The 26,825-nt window shown below is 48.0% G+C and overlaps 1 protein-coding gene across 3 annotated transcripts in view; it reads right to left on the bottom strand.

Moving 5' to 3' along the window:
• CAMKK1 (calcium/calmodulin dependent protein kinase kinase 1) overlaps window positions 1-26,825 on the bottom strand; it is a 99,287-nt gene extending 72,462 nt beyond the window's left edge. Inside the window, exon 1 of one of the 3 annotated variants that reach the window (XM_058817675.1) lies at window positions 26,767-26,825. The gene's annotated coding sequence lies outside the window, so the exon portion shown is untranslated. Of the gene's footprint in view, window positions 1-26,377; window positions 26,643-26,766 lie in introns of those variants that run through there. The other 2 variants (XM_058817677.1, XM_058817676.1) reach the window with 2 other exon arrangements.

The raw sequence follows: 26,825 nt of genomic DNA, 5'->3' as shown, positions 1-26,825 counted from the left end.
ACAACATTTTCTTCCACATTTCCATTTTCTTAGGCCTGCAGGGCTCTTGTCAAGGCATTATCAGAGTAACTCTCATTGCATTAATCCTCTTAAGAGGGGTTACCTCCATCCATCTTTCTTCCTTTCACCAGAGCACACTGCAACTCAGAAAGCTCTGCATGGTCAGTGAGGAGAGCTGATTCCCTTGGAGGCAGCTTTGGAAATATCCTCATCTGGAAGGGCTTTTTGTTCAGTAACAACAGCAAAACACTGACATTATTACTATTACTACTACCATTATTATCATTATTATTATTATCATAATATTATAATGTATAAGTACCATTCTTTTGCTTTTGAGGCTAGCAACTATAGGTAAATAAGTTAGGTGAATTGAAAAAATATTTTAAAACAGAACCTCAAAAAACCCCCTTCTTCTGCAATTAAGAGACAAAGCAAACAAGAAAACTTCTTGAGGAAGTGATAGATTCCTCTTGACTTGAATTATCTGAGAGGAACTGTTGATGAAATCCTCCACACCTGTGACCCAGCAGATCTAGCACAGGCAACTACAGAAAACTGAAAACCTACAAGCCTGTGAATTATTCTCTATTACCTGACAAAAGACACACATAGGAAAACTATTTTTAGCTTTCCTTTCACCAGTTCTGTTTAACAATAAAATCCAATTCTTCAGCTGTTTTTGAAAATCTTGCCTAATGCAGTTCCATAGTGCCTGTCACCTGCCATGACCTACCTGTGTTTTATTCACCAAGGGCCAAAACCACATTTACACAGAGCAGTTGGGAAGAGACACTCTTGCTCAGGGTCACCCAGACACCACCTCAGTGGTCAGTGAGAGAATCCCAAATTTCTGATTCCTGAACTCTGCCTGTTTCATGCACCTTTGTACTCTTCCTATAATGAACACACCTTTGTAAGAGTACCTATAACAACACCACATCACCATTCCTGACACAAACCAAAACTGGGCTGTGCTTCCAGACCTGCTTCTGACAGCCTGGCATTCCCATTTTCATCATTGGAAGCAGAGATCAGAGTTTACCACATCCAGCTTAGCAAAGCCTAAGCCAGCAGCAAAGCCCCAGGTCATGCCCTGTGTGACTCTGTCCCCTCAGCTGCAGCCCAGCCACAGGGACCAAGTGACATCCCACTGTGCCACTGAGCTCAAATGATCCACCAGGAACCCACACTCATCAGGAATTGCCTACATTATGACTGTGAGACCAGAGAGATGAAAGATCAGATAGGTTTACTTGCTTTATAAAGCTTACAGTGGATTATAAAGGAATTTCTCTAGGCTCTCAGATATATTACTCACTTGTTGACACATGTGCATGCTCCTGAAAAATCATAACTCAGTTGCATCAATATTTTGGTAATAGAAAAAATATAATTACATAAAAATAAAAGTTGAGAACAAGGTTTTATTTGCATAGCAATGTTGACTGTTTCAGGGGGCAGCTTCTATCTGAGGGTGTTTTTACTCACTGCTGGTGGCACAGGAGTTTGAGAATAGACTCTGACTTGCACCTACCCACAAAAGGGACTCACTAGAGTAAGCTGATAACAAAGCTTGAAAAGCCTAATCTAAAGCCTGAGCTCACTCTGCCTGACCAGGAAGCAACCAGCAACATTTAAATCTTACATTGCTGTGGAATTAAGGAAAATCCCCTGGGATACACCATACTCACAAGATAGAGCTGTTTCCTCTTCTGTCTGATGAAACATTCCATCAGATTCTAGATGCTATTAAAAAAAATTATCAAAGGCAGGGGTGGAATCTTCAGCTCATCCCCACCCATCCCATTCTGGAAGCACCCAAAAGAGAACCACTTATTCTAAAAGTGACTAAGACATGAGTCATTTGATGAGTAAGCACATTGGCTCTGGAAATCTTATTCAATCCATAACCATCTCCAAGTCATTTCATTACCTAAACCATTTATCCATTTCATACATTAATGCAGCAGCACTCCAAGGCCAGGAAGCAGCTCTTGTTTCCAACACCAAGGTAATTGCAGCTTATCTTGTCCTGCTCTGATAGACAGAGCACAGCCAGGAAACCCTGCAGAGCAAAACCTGGCAAATCTGCATTACACAGCACTCTGAAAATCAGCTCTGGAGATGCCTCCAGCCTCAGCCAGCACTTGAGTGAAGCTGTACTGGCACAGCCCCTGTGCAGCTCAGCACTGCAAAGGCAAACCCAGCCCTGCTGCTGGCAGCAGGATGCCAGCAGGGCTCACTGCAGCCTGTGCCAGGCCTGCTGCCAAAAGCTCTCAACCTCCTCCTGTTGCTCTCCCAAAAGCTCACATCTGAAGCTGCAAAAGCATTAACTCAAACCACTAATGAGGCTTAAATACCTCTGCATTCTGGAGGAACATGAGCACCTCACAATGCACATTTGCTCATCTCCACAAACATCCTCTGGGATACATTCACAGGCTGGGGAGAAGATGTGATCCCCAAGAATCCTTCTTAACAGACCCCAACATATACCTTGATGTCTTTGAAATGCTACCTTAAGATCCAACAGGAGATCTGGGGCTGATGTCCCCCTGCCCTTTTCCTAAATGCTGGTGAGCACATTGGTGAGGTCTGGCCTGTCCTTGGAGGGCCCCTCACAGCCCAGCCCTAAGCACAGCAGCAGTGATGCCCCCACAAACAGCCTGGGCCCCCCAAAATGATGAGTCTGTTCAGGTTTGCAGCCCCCTGCACAGCCTTTCTTCAGGGCTGCTGATTTCTCTGTGTTCCATCAGCACAGCACAAAAAGTACACTTGTAAGCGGAATAACTTCAAAATAATTTAAGTTGTTCCACACCATTCCTCTGACATCACACTATGAGCAGTGCCTTGACATTGCATTTCCACAGCTTTAGGTTTTCTGAATTTTTTTTTTTCTGAATCACAGGAGAACACAGCCAGGGTTTTCACCTGAATGGCCAGCCCTGTGAGCATCTGCCTTTATATTAACAAGGGTAATAGAACAGAGATTTCTCATCAGGGGTGAAGTTGCAATTTGCCTCTGCTGGACTATATATTAACAGTTGCCACCACCCACCTGCTTCCTCCACAGAGCCAAGGCTGCTCTGCCTTCATTATTCCCTTTGGCACTGAGGAAAGCTTTTCATCCATTTGCTCTAAATCCAGTCACCACAACTCACAATCTGAGGTCAAATAACAGGACTTAATCCCCTAAACACAGTCAGCCTTGGTTTCACATCTGCTGTGCTGGTGTGGCAGTGATCTTCCTTGTCTGAAGCATGTCTGCCCATGGCTCCTGACCACCTTTCTACATCCCACATCCCTCCAAGAACTTCAAGTTCACCACAAAATAATCAACTAAAAGGGAAGATCCCAGCTCTGGAAGCAGAATGGAAGAAAGCCCACACAACAGGCTGGCCTGAGGATGAAGAGACAAACACAAAGCAACAGCCCAGAAAAAGTTTGACGCTACCACAAAGCAGCAGCTGCCAGCACTGATGAAGAAAGATGAAAAGGCTGAAAATCTCCACAAAGGCTCCTTACAGCTGCCTGCAGGTGCAGGTACAAGATGAACAGAGGATAAGATGGTTTTCAGCACATTACAGCAAACACCTCTGAGCTGCAGTGGGCTGACACTCACCCCCAGAGGGGTTGGATGGGGGTCCCTGGAGTGACAGCAGCCCAGCTGCTCCCAGGATGGCACATGCCCTCACACACACCCTCCCAGACACCTGGGCACACAGCATAAAGGGAAGAGCTGCAATCCCACCAGCACATCACCCTCCATTGCTGTCCATGGTGATGGAATGGGATGCACCAACAATGTCTCCAGGAGGGAGGAAAACCCAACAGCCTTCAGGAAGAGTGCACAGCAGCTCCAACACAAATCCACTTCACACTCAGGCCAACACATCCTGTCCTTCATGCTAAAGGCATCCTTCAAAACACAATCACCAGCTCTTCTGCTGTGCTTGTAGCATCATGAGATCTGCTGCTCCCCACTGGGATAACTGCTCTGTGTGTGTGCCTCTGTCCAGCCACTCTGCCAAGCACTCACAGGGCAGCAGGGCTTCACTGCCCCCTCCAGCTGCCCTGGCCATCACTCACGGGCTGCTGGAGCACTGCAGGCCAGCATGGTGCCATGGCCCTTTGAATTTATACCTCTGGAATGGTGACAAGGGAATTCAAGGACAGATGGATCCCCTGAGCAGACAAATAGCTGTACCCTGGGGGAAGAGAGAGGCAGGTATAGTGATTTCCTTAGTCCCTTTCTCTGGGAGTTCTCTACAGAGGCCTTAGGACAACCTCACCTCTGCAAATCCTTCCCCTCAGCTGTTTGCATCCAGCCCATGGACAAGGCAGGACTGGCCCAAGGTGACCAGCAACACAATGCCACAGCTCTTTCCTGGCCACTAATTCAGAGGGAAGCAAAGAAGCAGCAGGAAAACACCCAGGGTAAAACACTTTGTAAAGACCATAAAGCCCCCATTTCAAGCTGAGGGCTTCACTCTGCACAAGTCCCAGAGGGGTTACACACTTCCCATCCCAGCATAAGCTCATTAGTGAGGTCAATAATGAGAGAGCTCCCCAGGGATGGATCTCTGTGTGCAGCCACCACCCTCCTGTCCCACTGCTGGCACAGGATCTGCTCCATGGAGGGGCATTGGCTGCAGCCAAGGCAGCTTCACTGCCACTCTGGGTTAAACAAGCACAGCTCTCTGAAGTCATTAACTCATATAAACATTTCACGTCTGTTTAGGGAGCTCCATTTTTTACAAGCATTCACACATGAAAAGCAAACACTGAGTGCATTCAAGAAGAGGTAGAATCAAGAGATGAAAAAGCTTCTGCTATAAATAGTGGAACATTCCTTGTATTTTGCGCCACACAGTCTTTAAATCCTGTTACCTTCAACATCTGCATCTTCACTTTAAATGTTCTGCTTCCCCATACTGCTGCTGTAATTTTCAGAAAGTCAAAGCAGGCCAGAGCATTTGTGGTCTGCCCAGGGGAGATTTGTCTGGCTAAAAATTTGTGCTCTTTCCCCTGCTTCCCCACCCTTCTCTCCTCTGTTTGCTGTATCTTGATTTTTAGACAATCAGGGTCTGTCACCAACCCTATCTGTGTACTGCACCAGTGCCATCACCCAGTATGAACCTTTAACAACATAAATGCAAAATTCTGCTTGTACAGGGCCTGGCCCAAAGCTCATTGGAAAGACATCTTTCTCCAATGGCACATGGACCAGAGCCAGCATGAGCAGAAAAGCATGATTTGCAAAGGTGACTATTTGGAGAATACAATCATGCAAAAACCTGATCCTCCATCAGAATGTCTTTGCACTTTCCAACAGACCAAAATAAGTGTGTGCACATGCATGTATGCTTTTATCAAGTGTTTTTGGCATAGGAAGCATTTTGATGCATGGTGATGGGTGCATCTTGTAAGCCCTTAAACATAAAGGATAGAAATAAACCTGAAGCCAATTAGGAAAATACTGCTGAGCTTACATGATCCACAGCTACTCTGAAAGGGACAAAAATTTAACTCCTATGGAAAAGATCAAAACAAAACCCCAGATCCATTGTTAAACAGATTAATCAGACTCTTGGAAAGCTCATAAGGGATTGGGTTCAATCTCTGCAGCTGTTATTAACATAAGCCCTGTACAGCAGTAACAACAGACCTGTCTAAGCCCCACTCTGCTGTTTACTTTGCAATGGGACTCTGCTTGGGCTCACAGCATTTAACACACACACTCCTCATTAAGGAGACAGGACAAGAGGAAGGAGTTGGCTGAAGTTTATACTGCAGCAAAACAAAACTCTTAATGGCCCTTTTTATAAGGGCAGGACTACCAGTATGGAAGAAAGCAGAGCCCCAGTGCCAGCAGCACCTTCCTGATCCAGCAGAGTCTGGGCCCAGCGAGAGCCAGTCCTTTCCCAGGGGGATGGAGCATGTCAGGGACAGAGGGGAGCCAGGGTTGAGCATGTGCAAAGTAAGGAAAAGCACATTGAGCTGGCTGGAGTGAGCCTGGAGTGGATGTAACACCATCCAGCTCAGGGCTGGGGAGGCCAGGCACGGCCACAGATGGACCTAGGGCAGGAAGGCTCCTGCTCATCAATGCAGCAAAGGTACAGCTACAGATAGATTTAGGGCAGGAAGGTTTCTGCTCCAGTGCAGCAAAGGCACAGCCATAGATGGACCTAGGACAGGAAGGTTTCTGCTCACCTGGACCAAAGGCACAGCCACAGATGGACCTAGGACAGGAAGGTTTCTGCTCACCTGCAGCAAAGGCACAGACAGAGATGGATTTAGGGCAGGAAGGCTCCTGCTCTCCAGTGCAGCAAAGGCACAGCCAGGAGAAAGGAGCCTCAGCACAGCTCCAGAGGGGCTGCAGGGGTGGGATGGACCCTCCTGTGCCACTGGCTGCCAGGAGAGGCTGCAGAGATGTGCTGTGGGAAATGGATAATGGCAACCAGAGTGAGAAGTCTCCAAGGAGAGCTGCCAGGTGAATGGAGCAGGGCAATGACAGCCTGCTGAGAAACAGCCTCCTGCACCCCTCATGGGGCGTCCATCACGCGCTCCCCAAAAACGCCCAAATTAGAGTGAAATACGACGCTGCCGCCTCCGGAACAGAAATCATTCATTCCATAAAAAGCATTTTCATGCTTCTCTCTTATGACTCTTCCACTCCTCTCCAGGCCCACTCAGTCCTCTCCCACAGAGGAGTCATTTGATGAAGGAACTTTTCTGGTTGCAGCATTCTGCAAACTTTTTTTGTGGAAGGGTTAAATGAGAAAATTTCTGCAGGGATGGCCAGTGACAGCAAGGTAGAAAGGATTCCTCCCATTGCAACTGGGCATGACATCCACTTTGCTGTAGGCAGAGAGTCCTGCCACCCCTTCCACTGTGATTTTATCACACTGTTTTTCAAGATGTGCAGATTAGAGCTAAGTAAGTATCTCAACACATGCTTTGTATGCTTAAGTCTTGTTAGAGCTGAGCAAATGCTTGAGGACATGTATTGCTTCAGGAGGCACTGCTGGGTGGGATCTGTGCTTTGCTCACAACCAGGCTTTGCATGAATCCAAGAGGATTTCCAGGCACAGCTCAGGAGCCTGGGCAGGAACAGAGATGCTGGTGCATGGTCTCACATAAAGTAATGGGTGCAGGGAGCACGTGGAGCCAGCAGGCTGCTGGAGGGTGCCCTGAGAGCCCTTGGATCCAGAACCAGTTGCATGGTTGGGACACTTTGCTTTATAAAAAAAGCAAAGCACATCTCTATTCCACTGCTGTAGAGGCAGTGAAGAAGCATTTTAGAATTCCCTGCTGGCAGCCCAGTGCTTGGGAGCCAAGTTTAAACTCCTGACTGTCATCACTTCATCAGACAGAATCAGACACTTTAACCCCACCTTGGTGCTTCTCCACAAACTAGGAACAGCAATTTTCCTGCTGGGGCTGGAAGGCTGAGCCATCCCCAGCACCTCCCAGGCCCACACCTCAGTGCCACACTGTCACCTTCCACTGCTCAAACTCCCCCTGCAGCACTTGCACCTCCTGAAACATTTAACTGGGACAAATGCCACCTTAGACTCTGCAGCAGCACTGCCTGGTGAAGACTGCAGAGAGCCACAGCACCGACCAAAAGGTTTCAAGTGGTAATGAATCAGCTACAATAATAAATAATACATATACTTTCAAGTGTTTACTAATTTCCTGAATGTCTCCCATAAATATCTAACCAATAAAGCACACTTTGAACAGTGACACTTGTATCTTTTCCCTTCTGAGCTAACTCTGTGCTATTTACTTAAAATAGAAAGTTCTGCAGGAGAAAGACAGGTTGAAAGGTAACAGAATTTTGGAACTAGCTTGAGCATTCAAATTTACTCTGAACAAAGAATACTTAATACAAGTATTTAAACTTTTCTCAGTCTTACCTTATTTTATGGACAAAGTTTATACACCTGTTTTAATCCATTCAGTCAGTCAGGCTGCTGGTCTGCAGCTCTCTTCAGCAAGTGCCACATGTGATGCTCTCTGCTCAGGCTGCACCCCTGCCAGGGCACAGTTGGTCCATGCAGCCTCACAGAAACCAGCACCAAGATAAAATCCTGACCTTGAAAACACAGCCCAATAAACCTTCACTGAAATACAGGAGCTTTGCTTTTAGTGTAGACAGAATTTCTATATTAGGCTTTTGAAATAAACTGTTGTGTTAAAAAGTAATAATCAAGAAATTAGTGCAGATCTCCCCCCAGTAAAGAAAACCAGGGTTGTGAAGAAATCTGGAATGCTCTCCACAGCCTCTGGCATTTGCCTTAAGTGGCTGGAAAAGGTTAGTGTCATTTGGCTCTTAGCAAGGTTTAAATGAGCTCCAGCCCTTTGGGGAGGGCTGGCCAGTTTGACAGGGTTCAGTTTATGACAGTGAGCCCCAGAGCCCCGCTGGCTCCCCAGGACAGGCAGTCAGCACCACGAGCTGCTCACCCCCACCATCCTCCAGGGACACCCTCAGTCCCCTCTCCACCACAGCCCAGGGACACTCAGCCAAAACCACCCATCCCACCAGGCCTGACCTGAGTTTTAAGCTACAAATTTATCAGGAAGGTGCAGAAACCCTACCTTTACATTCCAGCTGGTACCTAATCCCTTCAGCTCTCCCAGAGAGGTGCTTTTCATTTCCAAAAAGAGCCAGGAGTTACTGTTCTTGCCAGGGCAGTTAACCAGAGCAGCAAAGCCTCTTTTCACTGTGCAGGGCCCAGGTGATTGTCTCCAGGGGATTAGCTGTTACCACATTTAGTTCAGTAAAGGGTTTAATCTCAGCTATGTTCACAAAGACTTTGAAGACATTCAGCACTGAATTCCTGGGGACTGACACCTTGGAGCACACCCGGGACAGGCATGGAATGGTAATTGGTAGGAGCAGGGAGCTTTCTACCCCTCTCCAGCACAAGAAAGGGCAAAAGACAGCTCTTTTTGAGAGATAAAGCCACTGTCAGCTGCCAGCCAAGGGATGACAGGAAGGTGAAGGAGCAGGAGGGGTGAGGGATCTGGGGGCAGGAGAGAGAAGGAGATTTTCAAAGCCCTCCAGGGCAGGCACCAAGTCTCTGTGCTGATGGTGACAGCAGCTGCTGTCAGGGACACGTGGTGCCAGAACCACGAAATGTATTCCAGAGAGCCTCTGAAAAGTGCACAGGGTGAAACAACTGGAGTTGTGCCACAGCTTTAATGTGGAGCTCAGTGAGGCTCTGCTAAGCACTGAGAGCCAGGAGCAGGGCCAGGGAGGGACTGGTGTCTGCTGTCACCTTGGTCAGAGCAGACCACCATCCCAGCTCTTCTCAAACCAGTGAGACCTTCCATGATTCCAAAGGAATCATGTCCTAAAAATCCAGACTTTGTGAACCACTGTTCCCTCTGGCACTGATGAAGCATTTTCATTCCTCACTTGCTGCCTGCTCCAACCTCTTGAGCAATGGCTCAGGTATTCATTAATGCCAAGGACAAACACTGAAGCTTTGGGACTGCTTCTTAAACTCTTCCCCAGAAGAGAGGGAAATTCATATTTTCCCTCTTGCTCATCAAGAAAGCAGGCTGGGGTGGGGCTGGAAAGACTTACAGAGCCCTGGGCACACAAGGATAAGAAATTCCACTGTGGTGCTGCCTCCCCTGCTCCCCCAGCTCACAGGGGGCTCTGCTGGCATCTCACACCCCAGCTGGCTGAGCACTCAGTGCCTGCTTCGTGCCAGCACTGCTGCCTGAAGCCTGCAGAGAGCTCCTCTGACTGCAATGTCAAGTGGGTGAACAAAGAAATGTCAGAAAACGGGGCTGGAAGGAGAATGCCTGAAGATATCAGCGAGCAGGACATCACTGGGCACTTAGAAGAATGACAAAGGCAATTTTCACAAATGGAAGGGTGAAATAAAGGAGAAATGAGAGTGAAGATTGAAAACAATTTCCTACTGTTTGGCATGCTCTAAAATTAGTGCTGTAATAGATCTCATCAGCCAGCATTTATTTTCCATTCTGAAGACAAGAATTCAAATAAGCAGCAAGAGAAGCTGAAAACAGTGACCTCAAACCCAGGCAGCAGCACACACCAGGCTGCTCAAACCCAGCTGGGTCTTGCTTGGGATTTTCAGAAGTGAAAACTCAAGCTGGAGACCCACATTCCTCAGCCACATCACAGCCCCACCAGCAGAGAGGGGACAGAGCCTCTGGAGCAGAGGGGACAGGCTGCCCATGTCAGGTTTGCTGTGTTCATACAATTATAGGAGAAAACTCCTTTTGGAGGGAATCCCAAAGTTACAGTGCCTGGAAAGGACCTGAGGTTACACAGCAGGCTTTGGGAAGCCCCTGCTGTTAATCCTGCTGATGGTTTTCACTCCTGCTGTGCCCAGGGAACAAACTCTGCTCACCTGGCTCTGCCAGGGGAGTCCCAGAGCCCTGCAGGGATTTCCCAGAGCTCCAACATTTGCTGTGGCTGCCAGGGACACAGGGCCAGCTCAGATTGTCCCCAGAGCTGGCCCATGGGTCAGCAGAGCCCAGGTGGAAATGCTGGCACTATCTGTACCCCACTTGCTGCTGTGCTGATCTGTACATCCTGGGGAGCAACCCCACAAAGTCTGGCACAAACAAATGGTTTTGAACTCATAAAAACAAACAGCAAATCCCCACAGGCCTCATCTTGCTGCTCCCACAGCCACACTCCCTCCTCCAAGCAGGCACATACAGGTAAAGGTATTTTACACATCAGGGGCTAGGGACACAAAGCCCCCAGACCCAGGGGGAGCAGCAATGTGATGCACCCACTGCTCTTTCAAAGTTTAAGAACAAATCCCTGACGGCAGAGGAGAACTGGCAGCATCACTCAGCTATGAGGTGTCAGAGATATTTCAGGCAGCCACTCCTGAAATATATTCTCATGCAGAATGCCAGAAAAAGTCACCTCCTCACTCCCCCAGCTGCCTCTCTTTGCATTGCTGCTAACATGGATGTGACTCACTAGAGCTGGGTTTATATTAAACTCCTGAAACAGATTGTTTGGCTGTTATGTAAATCCAGTAAATGTTAAAACACCAGAATAAATCAGTCAGGCAGTTAGCACTGCCAGCTCTTCAGAGACATCCAAGAGACTGATTTTGTTTTTAAAAGGTAGAGGTGGTAAGAGATGAGGGGGAAACAATAACAACAATAATGATAACAATAACAACAATAATAACAACAACAATATTGATAATAATATAATCACCACTGCCAATTAATGATAATAATGATGATAATAATAATAACAATAATATAATATCATCACCACAGCCTTTCAGCACTTTTCAGGGAGAGCTGTGGGCACAAATTCTGTGGCAGCAGAAGTTCCACACCATCTGAACCATCAATGTGACCTCACAGGAGGTCAATATGTGTGACAGCACTGATGCTGGGGTTAGGACTTCAGGTTAAAATAAAATAAGCCCCAAACAAGGCATGAATATAGTTCTTTTCATCCTGTGACTGGGAAGGAGGTTCCTCTTCAGGAGCTGCCTCTCCCCCATGGTGCAGAGGGCATTTGCCACTCCTGCTCACAGTGACACCAGCAAGCCAGCACAGGAACAGATTTTCAAATATGCAAACACAAGGGCTTTTACCCGAAACCTGACTCCAGGTTTATAAACAGTCTATGGGCCAAAGGATTAGTCAGAAAAATTATCTGGCAAATAATCTGCAAGAATAAGCAAAACCAGAGCAAATCACCATCTGCTCATGGGTAACTCCTAAGGCAGAAATGAGGAGCCTTCAAATTAAAGCCTTCACTCTGTATGTGACTGTTGATAACCAGGCCATTGCACTCCAAATGCTCCCAAAGCCACATCAGCAACCAAAAAAGGGAGCAGGTAGAAATTAGGACCCCAAATCTGAGTTGCATGTTGGCTGAGCTGCCCCTTGCATGGGCTACACAGCTTAGAACAATCCCTACTCAGCTTCAAAAGCAGCTGCAGCCTGTGGGTCCCCAGAAATGGGAGCAATTCTGGGGTTTCCCCACCACTGGGCACATCTGCACAGGCACATCTGGGCAGAGCACAAGTTGCATTTGCAGCTGCCCTGGAGATGAGACTGCAGAGCACTGAAATGAAGAGATCTCCGAGCTGTGTTTAATTAAACATAGTCTGGGAAAGTCTCTGCTTTTGTTCAACACTGCCTCAAAAGAAAAGGGCTGAGTAATCCACCAATGGGGGAAAACACACTCTTTAGCTACAAGGTGTTATTATTATAGGCTTAATATCAAAATGGCTTGTTCAGCCTATTAGGCTAGAGCAAACACTCCCAGCCTTGGCAAGGCTGATATTACAGCTCTGTATTTCACACTTACATAAGCACTGCAGGTCTGCATGGAGAGGACTCTCCTGTCTGGAGAGGGAAGGCATTGATTTGCACCAGGTTCCTGTGGCCCAGTAAAACTGGTCAGACAGACAGGAGAGGAGTTTGTCTGTGCTGGGAATAGCAGGAATGGTGCAGCAAGGACAGAGAAACCTGGTGGGAGCTGATCTCCCAGACTGGGGCCAGCAGCAGCTCCACACATGAGGGCACAGCACAGGGCAGCAGGGAAACACTCCTCAGGACACCAAGGACACTGATCTCACACCTGATTAACCCAGGAGCCATTGCAGATAAAAATTCTAAGTATCTGAGACTTTCAAGACACCGTGACATTTAAGATTCTTTTTTGAGTATTTGGTGCAGTAGAGGATTTCACTCCTCAAGTTGAAAAACAAACCCTTTCTCTGTCTTTTATTTGTTAATTTAATGTGTTCATTGTATTCAGATCTCATTTTTTTGTGCATAATGTTTTGCCCATCTGTTTGATTAAAAAAGAACCCAACCACCCAGCTTCATTAAGCTAATTGGATGCATTCAGCCTTTGGTTAATATTCTGAAGTAGTTTACAATTATTCTCCCCAGTTATTAAATCTCCTCTGAGGATCTTATTTTCCGTACTAAACTCTTTATTAGCCAGCACTTGAGCTGGATTGAGTTTGCCCACTCTTACCCACATGCAAACATCCCACCAGCTCCTTTAATGATATAAATTTGTGCTTAACCTGAGACTCTTCAGCTCACCCTGACCTCCAACCACAGCATCTTCCTCCCTCTGGGCAAGAGGGCTCAACACTGCAGGAGAAAAATTAAGTATTAGAGAACTACAAATTCTGTGTCCTGTGGAAGCTCCCAGGTGAAATTTTAAAGGGAAAAACAGTCTCAGAAAGGCTCAGGATGGCAGTCCAAGGTGGGCCATCCTAGAGGATGAAAAGTGACACCAGCTCCATCAGTGTAGCAATGGCTTGGCCATGTGGCACCATGTGAGTGAGCCTTGTTGGCAGTGCAGTGAAGAGAGGGTTCAGGTTTCTGTATAATTTGTGGTCAGGCAATCTCCCTGCATCCTGCACCTCCAAGGTGTCCCCAGGCTCTCTGCTCCACCACAGAGAACCTGCAGTAGCTCTGAGGCTTGCTGTTTACCCACCCCACCATCACTGTCCATTGCTTCTCCAAATAACCCCAATTTTGGCCAGCAGTGCCCTCCCAGCCCTGAATCAGAGCAGTCCCTGCTGACCCTCAGATGTGGTCACAGGACAAGGATTCTCCAGAAGCAAGCATCAAGGGCAGGAGAAGGGAAAGAAGGGCACAGGAATGATGGCAGGAACGAGACTGAAGGTGAGGAAAGCAGCATAAGCCACCGTGTCCTGTATGAGCAGAAATAATGAATGGAGCCCCTCACTTGTCCCTCACCACAACATCTTCCCCCTCTACCTGGACACCCATTTCCTTGAAAACTTGTAATAAATCCTTGCAGCCCTAATCACTGCAAGACACTTGAGTCCAGGAGCACAAAGGCTCCAGAAGCTGATGGATTGCAGAGTGAGAGACAGGACTGACAGACAGAGACTTACAGCAGGTATCCAGCTTGTCTTTCACACAGAGTCTTATTTCAGAAGGAAAACAGATTAAATAAATTATTTTTGTTACAGAAAGCTCTGATTTACATGGTTCTAATCCTACCCAGCTCTAGCTGACACCAAGACCTTCCATGTTGAGAGGGAGCTGCAAGAGATGAAACTTTCCCCACATGTGCATTATGGAACTGTGACTCTGTTCCCTCCTGAACCAGCACCAAGTTTGAGCTGGAAGTCAAGAGCTTCTAGAAAACCATCCAGCAGAGCATTTATAGGAAAAGCCACTCTGAGTCAAGCCATGTATCCACCCTGCCCTGATTTCTAACAGTGGCCAGCAGTGGATGTTGGGAGAAGTGCTGCTGCAGAAACTAAGAGCTTAAAAATAGCCGTGATAATGAGGAAAAGTTTAGAGTTTGGCCTCCTGGCAGCACCTCCTGGCTTCAAGCAGCCACTCAGGGAGCCCTGGCAGCACATCTGAATTTGTCCACAACCCATCTGAAGCTATTTTCTCAGTCTCCACAGCTCTGTGGGCAGTTGAGCTCTGCAGCATGACAAGCACTGCTCAGGAAACAAAATTTGTGCCACACCTGCCAGACAAACAGGGGAGCTCAGACATCCCAACACCAATTCCACAGGGAGAGGACAAACCACACACACACACACACACACCCATGACCACAGCCCAGGGTCAGCAGGAAATGCCCAGGTTAGAAAATGATCTCTTCTATTTGCTTCTGCAGCCCCAGCCCAGCCTCTATTGTTTGTATTTAAAGCAAACAGCCAGTTTTCATTCTCTTGTTATAAAAGGTGGTTGCACTTGCAAGAAATCACTTGGAAGTAATTTAAGGGAAGGAGGAAGAAATTTAGAGGTTGAGGCAGCTGTGATCTGACATGGGCTGACCTGGCACTTGAGGAGAACCTTAATGACATTTCCTTCCAGCCAGCCTGTTCTCCTTGGTTCACACTCTAATTAGCTTTCCCTTTCTGACATCCAGGCAGAAAGCCTCGACCACCCTTGAAAATTTGGCCACATTATTACAACTTTTCAATAGCCTGGCAACAGCATCAATTAATAGAGAGCTCACTGCCCCACTGTGCTTAATGCTTTAAGAAAGGCAAGCTTTGCCTCAAAGGGCTTAGAATCAAAGCAGGCTTTAAAAATAAAGCTTAAAAGTTGTAGTTTAACTTGGCAGGCAGGTAAACACCAAACAGCTGCTTGCTCACAGATCCCTCTCCAGGAATGGGGGGAAAAAAAAGTAAAATTCTGGGTTGAGATAAAAACAGTTTAATGGGATATGAAAAGAAGAGAAAATAATTAATAACCATTTAATTAGAATATACAGAACAAGTGATGCACAGTGCAGTTGGTCACACCTGCAGACCTGCCAGTGGATACACTGCAGGAGAGGTGGGATGATCCCCAGCTTTTGTGGAATCTTATTCAAATTGAGTGAACAGCTCTGCAGAGAGGGCAGGGATGTGGGATCAGGCTTCATTCCCAACAAGCTCTGCCTCCTTCCCTGAACATGTGCCCTTCCCCTGGGGACACAGTCAAAATGAAAGGGGAAGCACCAAGAGCTGGCTCTGAGGTCCTGGGACACATAAACCAAGCTGCTCTCCTGCATCTCCCATCACCAGCAACATTTCTTTAACTTACCCTTCAAGGGAAATTACAACTGCCAAGGACTAACTCAGACTGTTCCCAAGTGCCACCAGGGAGGAGGTGAGCTCTGCTGCACATGGTCTGAGCTAGGCCTGAATCAAGAAATAAAATAAGCAGCGCTGGAAAATTAATGTTGTTAGTCAAACTTGAGAGCAGTGCTGGCTCTCAGCCAGGGGTTACTCCAGATGTGCTCCATGTCCTACCCTGGGTTTTGGCTGCTCACCCCTCACTGTTCTCCTCTCACATGTCCCCAGCAGGGACAATGACTTTGCCCATCTGTGAAAGGGTCACAGGTCCCAACAGGAAAACCACAAGGCTGCAGATTTCCAAAGGGACAATCCCAGTGCTTTGTCACAGAGATGTTTTATGAAAAATCCTTTCCTTAGGGTTTTTTTCTCCTGAGAATCTGAGAGGCCTCAGGAACAAAATGTAAACATTGATTATCTGCTGCTGTGGAATGCAACAGGTGCATCTGTGATTGGCCCATGTTGGATGTTTCTAATTAATGGCCAATCACAGCCCAGCTGTATCAGACTGTCTCAGTCAGTCACAAGCCTTTGTTATCATTCTTTTTCTATTCTTAGCTAGCTTTCTGATGAAATCCTTTCTTCTATTCTTTTAGTATAGTTTTAATATAATATATATCATAAAATAATAAATCAAGCCTTCTGAAACATGGAGTCAGATCCTCGTCTGTTCCCTCATCCTGAGACCCCTGCAAACACTGGGGTTTTCAATTTCAATTCCCTGATTAATTTATCCCTGATATATTTAATTCAGTGCTTCAATTCCCTGATTTATTTTTTTTTTCAGGCTGAATCCACCTCCTGCCACAGAGCCCAGCCACATTCCTGAATGCCTGTTCAGACACAGGGCAGCAGCCATGGGAGGGCATGCCCCATCCCAGGCAGGCAGAAGGCAGCAGAATCCCAGGGAAAGCTGTCCCCATTAACCCAAGGAATGCAGTGAGGTGGTGGCTGGTCCCATGTCCCTCCCACAGTGTGATCTGTGGTGCCAAAGCTGCTAACAGCAGCAGCAGCCCCACAGCATTATGTAAACTACAGATTTCCATCCTCCAGTGAAGCCACCAACACCCACAAACCCAAAAATCCCTTCAGTGGTTTCTTCTTGGGATCAGCCAATGTACCAGACAGCCCAGGGCCAGGAGAAGGATGCACCTGCCAATGAGAGACCTGCAGCAGCAAACAAATGCACTATAGAAGGGACATTTACCTGAAATTTGCTCCTCTCACTCCCAAGCTTCCTTGTTTTCCTTAAGATTATGCCTGCAGCAAAATGAACACATTACAGTAGAAATTTTACTCTTAATTTGTCCCTTGGGTGTGTTGCTGACCCTACCAAGAACTATATTTAAATGTGCAATTTCCTGGCTAGACTCATTTGCAGTTCCCTCCCCCCTGGCTGCCTGTGCAAGTCTGGCCCAGAATCCAATTAGCTACTACCACCCTTTAAATCAAAGGAATTACACTCAAAGAAGAAAAATAAAATTAAATATTTTAATTACATAATTATTATATGTCTAAATACTCACAATTTCCATGCTTTCTGGGAGGTGGTCTCCAAAGACTAGAAAATGACAAGTTTCCAAAGCAGACAAAACTGCAGCCAGAACAAATAATTTGACAGGAGACTCTGGCCAGCCCAATCAGCAGAGCATGTTTGGTTTGACAGAGCTGGATGTGGGACCTGCCTGGCACCACACAAGGAGCAGCTGCTTCCCAGCACCTGTGAGAGGTGTGGGGAACCCAAAGGCTTCCAGCTTCTCACAGGAAGGAGCAGCTGCATTCCATCTGGTATTAATGCAGGAATCTGCTTTCATCAGCATCAGCACCACCCTCCCCAGCGCCCAGGAGCTGTTCCCATTACAGCTCCCAAAGTACAGGAACTGCCTTGCTTTGCTCCCCTCAGTCCTTGAGCAGCTTCAGCTGGTGCCAGTGACACCCAGCAGTGCACAGGAGCAAGGCAAGGAGGATGTGTGCTCCCAAGGGCACAACAGAGGGGTGTTTTATTCCTTTCCCTGTCACAACCTTTAAGGCTCCAGGGTTAGCAGGTCAGTTCACAACTGTGTGATGCTGTGGCTGCTCACATTTGACAGTGACCTCAGAGGACCTCAGAGTCCCTTCTGGACAGGCTTTCCCACCCCCTGCATCTCAGCAGCCTGAGCTGCAGCTCTTGGCTTCCTGCCCGCTCCAGGAGCTGCTCAGCAGATCCCCCAAATCCTTTGGCTCTGGTGAATCTCTGCAGCCAGGGGATGGGGCAGGGCAGGGCAGGACAGCCAGGCACTGCTAGGCTGGAAAACATCAGAAGCTGATTTTGTTCGGCTCAGACTTCCCAGCTACCAGCTTGGGAGATGCCAGGGTCACAGACAGGTTCAGAGGAGGTCAAGGACTTTGGAATAGCCAAGCTGCTGTTGGAAATGGTGTTTCTCAATGTCAGCAAATAAGGAGTGGCTGGGATGAGTTTGCTTCAAGGTATCAGCTGTCAGGTCCAGACAAGCTTCAGCTCAGTCCAACCCAAGCAGTGCAGCCACCTGCACCTGCTCCAGGAAAGCACTCAGGCCCCTCAGGAGTCACCCTGCCACCAACCCAGCTCACTGCAGAACTAAACAACTCCTTTGGGTGGTGGGGAAGATGAAACAGGGAAGCCTTATAAATATGATTGTCTGGCAAAAGATTTTGAGAATATGGAAACTGTAAGTGAGATTGAAATGAAAGCAAGCTTTGAGATCCCTCAGTTACTGAACAACTGAAAAACAATGGTGTGGCCAGCTGAAGGTGATCCCCTTTTGATGGAACAACACCCTCTGCTTGCAGACAGGCCCAAGGGTCAGGGCAGACCCTACAGCTTGGCAGAAGGGGTCCAAAGAGGAGTTTTTAGGGTTTAAAATGTAACACAGTATGGTAATGTAGTGATTCTTATAGGCTGGATGTAAATGCTATAGGATTTGTATATTGTACTGGATTGGTTAGTGAGAATCAGAATATTCAGCACAGAAGAAGATTTATTATATTGTCATGGGAACTTTGCTCTCTTTGCTCTTGCCTCTTACCCTGTTTACTCTCTTATGCTTTTACTCTCTCACCCTCTCATCCTCACTGCCCCTCTCTTCTCTCAGCCTGCTCTGAGCTGTGTTTGGCAGCTCCCAGCAGGGCCCTGCACCCAGGCCCTTTGCAATAAACCCCAAATCCCAGCAGGGCCCTGCACCCAGGCCCTTTGCAATAAACCACAAGTTCCAGACCTGGCTGCAGAGATCTCTCGTCTCCGTTCATCCCGACCCTGCTAACCCCGATGCTCCTACATTTTGGAACACCTCAGCCTCCTGGGCAGTGGAGCAGGGAGGGGTCAGTGTGAGGCACAGGCTTCTTGCCAAAAAAATCAGAACAACAACTGCAGAGGCACTGAGTGATCCACAGGAGATGAGAGTGGAAGGGACAACTCCAGACAGGCTCCAGTCAGTACACCTGCATGGTGGGACAGGGATTGCCACAGCACTGCCAAACTAAATGCATTGAAACACAATGGTGCCCTTCCTTTTGAGGGGAACAGATAGACCAGGACATGGACAGGGCTGTCAAACACTTCTGCAGAAAGCCATCAGCTAGGAAAACAAAATTCCCCAGGAAATGAGCAACTCTGAGCCATCTTCCCCTTCTTTTGCAGGCAGCTACACTGACAACTTGCAAAAATACTCTGCAGAGCTCCCTAACCAGTTTGATGGTGAAATGTCAGCACATTTCTAGGTTAATAAAAAGCTGGGGCATGGGAGCAGAGAGGAAAGGAAGGAGATTGATTGTCTTAGACAAAGAGATTGGAATGGATTTCACAGCAGGAGAAGGTTTCAGGGCAAGGAAAAATTTATTCATACCTAAAGAGCATGGAATATTAAAGACTCTGGCTTTCATTTGCTCCACAAGGCCTGAGTGGAATGAGACTCTCAGCACTTTGCAGTAACCACAAAACACCCTCAATGAACCCAGGTGGTTTTGTCCAGCTCACAGCAAAACCTCAGAAATACCTTGGCACTGCAGCCATGGCATCAGCAGGAGGCTGGTGCACCAGGCATGGAGCAGGCAAGGGAGAGCAGGGAGAGCTTCCCCTGGGATTGTGGGCAGGCACTGAACCAAAGGCAGCCCAGCTTTTGGAGTCCAACAAACGACATCCCTTTAGGTAACACAGAGTGCCCTGTGCATCCCCAGAGCAAATGGCAGTGCCATTTTTTTGACTCAGTTCTGGAGGCTTATTTGCCATTACTGTGGCACTTCAGTGTTAGCACCTGGGCCTGATGCTGCAAAGAGAAAATGCTGTCCCTGCTGTGAGGTTTATGCTCTGAGCACAATAAACAATGAGGCAAGCAGGCAGATGTTTGGCTGAGCACAAGGAAAGCTGCATTGGCTTTGCTCTTTCATTCCTTTGGTGGCTGAGAGGATGTGCCACACAAGAATCGGTTCCCACAGGTGGGACAATCTCAGATTGTCCTCTTGCATCTCTGATAATCATTCTGCATGGAAGACAGATCCAGTGGCATTCAGGTGGAGTACAGACACTTTTCAGCTCCTTGGAAACAGCAAATTCTGAAAATTAACCAAAAATACCAGTTCCATTCTGTATTCAGACTTAAATCAATCTGTCTGGCATTAAGGAATGGACTTCCAGCAATTGCTATGAATAAAGCATGCCTTTGCACCATTCTTCAAGGCAAATTACAAGCACTGCTCACATCAAACTGCTTGAGAAAGGACACAGCCCCCTGGAAGAGAGGCCTGATCTCTCTAACCTGGGACTGCACATTAATAACACAGCTGAGAACACTGAAATTCGTGCTCACTACTACCACAGGACAAGCTGAGCCAGAGGCCCTTGTTCTCACTGCTGTAACAATTCACATCCTGCTCACACCCCAGCCCTGAGGGGACAGGTCCCTGTTCCCCCTGCACTCAGCAAGGACTGCCCTAACAACCTGCACTGGGACATGCTTCACTTTCCCAGCCCCATCTGTCAGCCTGGGGATGAGGTGCTGACACAGAAGGGCTAAAGGTCTCATCTCAGGTCTGTTTTACACTCTGCCTGCTGGCCTCAGATATCATTAACCTTTGTCAGTCTAGCTGCCTGGCAGCCACAGAAAGGTCAGCCCAGATTTCAGCATCAAAGCACCTCATCAGTGAGAGGCCAGCAGATGACTTTCCTGTCCTCATACTGCACTTGAGGCAGGCACACCATTAGCAAGCAGACCCAAACCCTTGGGTCCAGCACAAATAATATCCCAGAACAGCACTACCCAGACAGCATTTCCAAACCAGGTGTTAGGAAGTGTCAAAATTAGGACTTTACTCATTTAAGTGGTTGGCTTCCACACGGGTACTGTAATAATTTGTCACAGGAACACTGCCCCAAGTTCTCCTACCTTTCAAGTACCTTGATTTCTTTGGCATAGGGTTACCCCTTCTACACATCACCAGTATCCAAACCCAGTTCTCTCTCTGTTGGGAAGGATGAAAGTTTGACAAGAAAGTCTCACAGATATGTGTGCTTAGCAGAAAGATTTTTGAATGTAGAATCTGAAGAAGGAATAGAAATTAAAGCAAGTTTTGATATAGAAGAAAAGAATTGCTGAGCCAGTCCTACTGGATAACCAAGAAGGCAAAGGGTGTGTTAGTCAGAAGGGGTTTTTATGGCTTAGAGGAAAGGATAAACCCACCTCAAACAAGAAGATGTTTTTACCAAGCAGAAAGAGAGCACAGACAAACAAGTCAGCAAATGTTGCAGGTAGAAAAAAGGTCTCAGAATTTTCCACTGCAAGAAAAACTGAGAAACAACTTCTAGCTTAAACTGTAATGTACTGACTTTTAGTGATTGGAGAACAGTAACATGAAAATGGTAATTATAGTAGTTATGATAGGCTATAGATAAAAGTTAAGGTATAGATTTGTTCTACTGTATTAAGATGCTCAGCAAAGAAAAGTATATAATGCATTGTAACCAAAACCAATGTATATAATGCATTGTAACCAAAAGAAAAGTCCAGAATGCATTGTAACCTAAACTCAGGGTCTCCAGGCCTGCCTGCAGCTGGAGCTGACAGCTGTGGGCACAGCTCTGTCACCCATGACTGCTGTAACACCTTGGATGTAATAAATTGCATTTTGAAGAGCTGCCTGGAGTCCCACATCTCTCAATCAGGCTCTTACATCTCTCCTTCCCTCCCAGTTTTCCACACTGACCTCTAAGCACTGGCAAAGGACAGGAGAGGAAGCTCTGAAGCAACAGAACCCACTTCTCCAAGGCAGCACTCAACTCACTGAGAGGCAAATCCATCCTTTTTCTTTGATGCTGCCATCAGTCAGTGCTCACACACTGCAGGAGGAAGCCTCCCTCCCCAGAGGAGCTGTGGTTCATGCTCACATCACATCCCTGCCAGGCTCCTAATGAGCAGGCAGCTCACACATCTTTCAGCTCCTTGTCCACAAACAGTCAGGACTCCATGGGCAGGCTGGCATGAGGGAGAGGGAGGGTCTGGAAGCAGAAACCCATCGTGGAGCAACAGCTACAGACCCTCCTCTAGGCAGGGGGGTCCCTTTGAGCATCCCAAATTCCTTCTGAGAGACCACATTAGAGCAGCAGAGCACAGAGAGGCCACCAGCAGCATCCAGCACATGAGGAGCTGCAGGGGCAGGAGAAGAGCTCTGGCAATGCCTGCGTGCTGCCAGCACCATGGTGAGGAAGCACAAAGGCAGGAGGTAGTTGAGAGTAACTTTGACAGGGCTGGACTCGTCAGCAGGACAGCAGGGGAGCTGTGATAATTAGAGGCAGCCTCAGGTAGGTACACACATGCACACACTGCTCTGCAAAGCTGTGCTGGCTCGGTTTTTTTTTGCTACTGCTGCCCAATTCTTTCAGCTTTATCTACTGTAGATGTGACAAACTCCAATTGTGGTCTTCAGAGGGCTGTGCCCATATTATTTGTGTACAGCAAATCCATCCTCAGCACCTCTTTTGGGGGTTTAGGACTCACTTCTGTTGTGTAGAACGGAAATCTGAACTACTGCTGGGAGTGGGAGAGGGAAGAAGAGACAGGCACCCATGACAGTCTCATGACAGCAAAACAATCTTGGAGTTAATAAATACACCCTGCAAAAGCAAAGCACAACCAAGACAAACCATGGAGTGGGTGGTCCAAGCTCTGCTGCACTCCCAAGACTGCAAGGCAGAATTGTGACCAATCTCTGCAGCAGAGGCAGGGCTGAGGAACAGCAGGAGGAGAGCAGCTGCACCTGGCTGGGAGCAGGGCTCCAGCACAGCTCTGATCTGCCACACACAGGCACCACAGCCCTGGTCAGCAGGGCAGGATGATCTCACACCCCTTGGGACCACTGATTCACACTCACCTCCATCCCAACCAGTCACAAATACAACACTAGCACATCCTCAGAAAGTGTCATTTAGCCTGGGTTTCCCCAGCACTCAATGCTCTGTCCTCACAAGGTCACAGTGTCACTTGGCTGAGAAAAACAATCAGCACACCCCAGAAATATTCATGGGATGTTGCACAGGAGCTGCAGGCTTCAGGGACCTGCTCTCTTCCACCTTGGCACACAGCTCTGTGCTCAATCTGCTCTGCAGCAAGGACTCCCACCAACCTCCCAGCTCTAAAAAGGACAGTCCTCACTTCCACTGCTGTGAGTGAGTGAGTGAGTGAGTGAGTGAGTGAGTGAGTGAGTGAGTGAGTGAGTGCAAACCACTGGAGACAGGGAACTGCAGAAGGCAGCAGAAAAAGTGAGGCCAAGAATTTGGCTCCACTGCCCTCAGGGAAGGAGTTGCCACATGGCACCAGGAGCAGCAGACAGGAAAGCTGGACTTGCATGGCTTTTCTGCTTGTCCAAGGCATACACAGAGAATAAAGCCCGGGAACAGGAGAAAGGAGAAGCTTGTCTGGCTCTCAGAAAGACACATATTCCAGTGCTGCTCCAGCACATCTCAGCCTTGCTGTTTACACTCACACCAGAATAATTAGAGCAGCCACTGTTAAATAGCTAACAACTTCACCATCGATTCTCTGAACAATACTGAAGAATTCATCACAACATTTCACAGCCACCACTCTGCAGAAACACTGAAATCACCCCAGACACAAGCAGCCTAAATTAATCCCACACAGATTCTAGCAAAAACTACAACTATTTCAGCAGTACTCACCCAAAAGTAATGTCTTCCCAGGGCAACAACCCAAAAGAAACAAGTCCTCAACAAACTACACCTTATGCACAAAGCATGACTCAGCTCATGCACTGGGTGCCATCAAGAAATAAAACACAAGGGTTTATACTCAGCCAGGTCCACTCCCTAAAGCAGCAGCTTTGTGGGATATGAAGCTCCCAGCTGCCATGGGACAGCCCTCCCTTCCAGCTGCCAGCCTCAGCCCACAGAGAAGCTGTGTCCTCAAAAGGGTTTGGGCTTTCAGGAGAACTTCCCCATCCAGGGACATCAGCACCTGAAAACAAACAAAATTTCTACACTGTCAGGTACTTGACATATGACATTTGTGCTTCTCCCTCTGGTTATATCCATATCACTTGTGCAAAACTATAAAATAAAGTGAATATCTAATATACAAAATATATGATAAAACTGAAGAGTGCAATGAAACATGAAAATCTTTCTAAAAACTTAAACCATTAGAAGTGACCAACAAATCCAGGCTGCAAATTCCTAAGCCGGTTAGAACTGCAAGTTCTGCAGTCCTTGACTGCACCTCAGCACCAATGACACAGTCTATAAAATCTTTTTCTGTGATTAAGGACTCAATCCATGAAGTCACCACCTGTGCCCAAATACACAAGCCTGAAACACCCCTGTTCTGAAGGGCTGGAACATGTACTCACACCTCACCCACCAGCACAAACCAACAGCCACCCTCCCACTCATGGATGGAAATCACTGTGGCTCCTTCCCACCACACCATCTTTCAGATCAGCATCCTTCTCCACTTTATCAGTTATTAGGATCTGTTCTATTTAGAAGGTTTCAGACACTTTTCTCCAACCATGCTAAGCTTAACCACTGTCTTAATTAAAACAACATACTTGACCACATGGTATTTTTGCATTTTTTTGTATTATCCACTTACCAGCTGTACCTAACACTTTATCCATCACAAATATCCCTAACCAACCTTCAGACTGCCTGGATGACTGCATTATGTCAACAGTTGATTTGCACACTTCAATCATTCCCACAGCTAGCCACACACATTCCCTTTTCAACCACTTATTTTTGGTGACTGGGTCACCTTCCTCCATGCTGGATGTTTGCTTCTTAAAGCAAGTGACATCCTGTGCCCCCCTCCAAAAAAATGGAAAAAAATACTGAAAATCAGAGGAGCAACAATGAAGACAAAGACACAAGAGGAAGAATTTTCACAAGGGTTACTGTATACATTGTTGTCCTCAGAGTTGTCTGCTTTGCTACAGTTTAAGACACAAGCCAAGAACATTTTATCTCATGCCAACTCTGTACTTGGCTTTTGGACTGACTGCTCAGCCTTGCTTTCATCCCAAAGATGAAGGGGTAACTTGCTTGCCATGGCAGAAGTACAGCATCCTCTGGCTGTGTGGAGTGAAGGGGAAACTCACAGCTCTGAGCAATGCTAGGACAGGTGAGATCCCCTGACAGCTTCACTCCAGGAGCACCTGCATGGGCAGCTCTGCCCACCTTCTCTGAGCCAGGAGCTGTCCTGGGAGCACTCACACATAACCCACACCAACCCACAAGAGCCATCCCAAACTCCTGGAGAAATAGCTGGAGACAGCTCCAGACAGAAGGAACTTCTCACCAGCAAACACAGCTTCCCTTGAGGAAAGAAATCTGTTGGGACCTGGTGGCCTGGCACCTGCTGAGACTTAAAGCCCAGCCTTCAGCCCATACCAACCCATGACATGCCTCAACTCCTTGCTGGAATGATAAAAGCCTGGTGCTTACGCTCCTGGTTGCTAAGATCTGACCTTCTCCAGGCAAAAGCCAAGGGAACAAGCCCAGGAAAGCAAAATCATTGCTCTGCCTGGAGTTTAATCCCATTCACACCATGCACCCCAGCCCGAGCACAGGGCTCACACCCAAACCATGCACAGGACACGCTGGAGCACAGCCCCAGCACGCTGGCTTTGGTTCTTCTCTTCCAGCAACTGAGATAGCAGCGCTCTGCTCGCCTTATCCAGTTTGGAAAGCAACACTTCAAAGCCATCCCGTGTCAAACTCCAGAACAAACTGAAGCTGCCAGAAATGCCTCCCAGGGAGGAAGTTAACACATGATGGGAAGATTAATGTGGAATTGCAGGCTACTGTAAACAGAAAAGCAACAGCTTCCTATTAAACAAAACCTTCTCCACTGAGTTACAACTACAACAGAATGTTAATTTTACCTTCATCAGAGCCGCTAAAGGAAGTGGTACCATTGCAGGATCAGCAGTTTTCCTTGCTCACAGCACACAGAGAGCTGCAGGTTATTGTCCCTCAGAGCCAAGGCAAGCAGAGAGGAAGATAAGCCCGTCTCACCCAGCCTGGCTGCCAGGTGTGTGCTCCGAGACACGGCCGGGGCAGCACAGCACGGCTCGGCCCGGGGGACAGCACGGCCCGGCCCGGGGGACAGCACGGCCCGGCCTGGGGCAGGATAGCACAGCCCGGCCCGGGGCACCCACCCACGAGAAAACCCAAACTCTGAGGAGCTCAGGCCGATCCCAAGGGCAGCAAGGAGGGTTAGGAAGCCGTGACAAACCTGCACGGAGCTCACCGCACTTCTCACCTTCTTCTCTGCCCACCTCGAGAGATGGCTGGCACTGCTCACACTGCTCAAAACCCCAGCTTTCGGAAGGATTTAATTTTTTCCCATTTATTTTTGAGTTCGGTAAAACCATCACCTCCGGAGCCGCAGCTGCCGGGCGCATCCCCGGCCGCGCCGCGGCGGCGGCTCCCGCAGCACGGGGGATGCGGCGCCCGCCCGCGTCCACCCGCGCCGACCACCGGGTCCCACCCGCGTCCCCTCCGCCGCCGCCGGGACGCTGCCCGTGGGCTGTCCCCGCGGGCTGTGCCCGCAGCGCGGCACTCGGGGCTCGCAGCTCGGGGGGCTCCGTTCGCGGGGGTCTCCCCGTACCCGGGGTCGCTCACCTGCGCTCGGCGCTGCCGCCGGGTCCTGCCCGCCCCGCGGCGCCGCCGTTCGCGCCGCC

This window comes from Ammospiza caudacuta, chromosome 20, assembly GCF_027887145.1.
Source record: "Ammospiza caudacuta isolate bAmmCau1 chromosome 20, bAmmCau1.pri, whole genome shotgun sequence".
NCBI classification, from domain to species: domain Eukaryota; kingdom Metazoa; phylum Chordata; class Aves; order Passeriformes; family Passerellidae; genus Ammospiza; species Ammospiza caudacuta.
The sequence above is the reverse complement of the archived record's forward strand: the minus strand, read 5'-3'. Positions and strand labels throughout refer to the sequence as shown.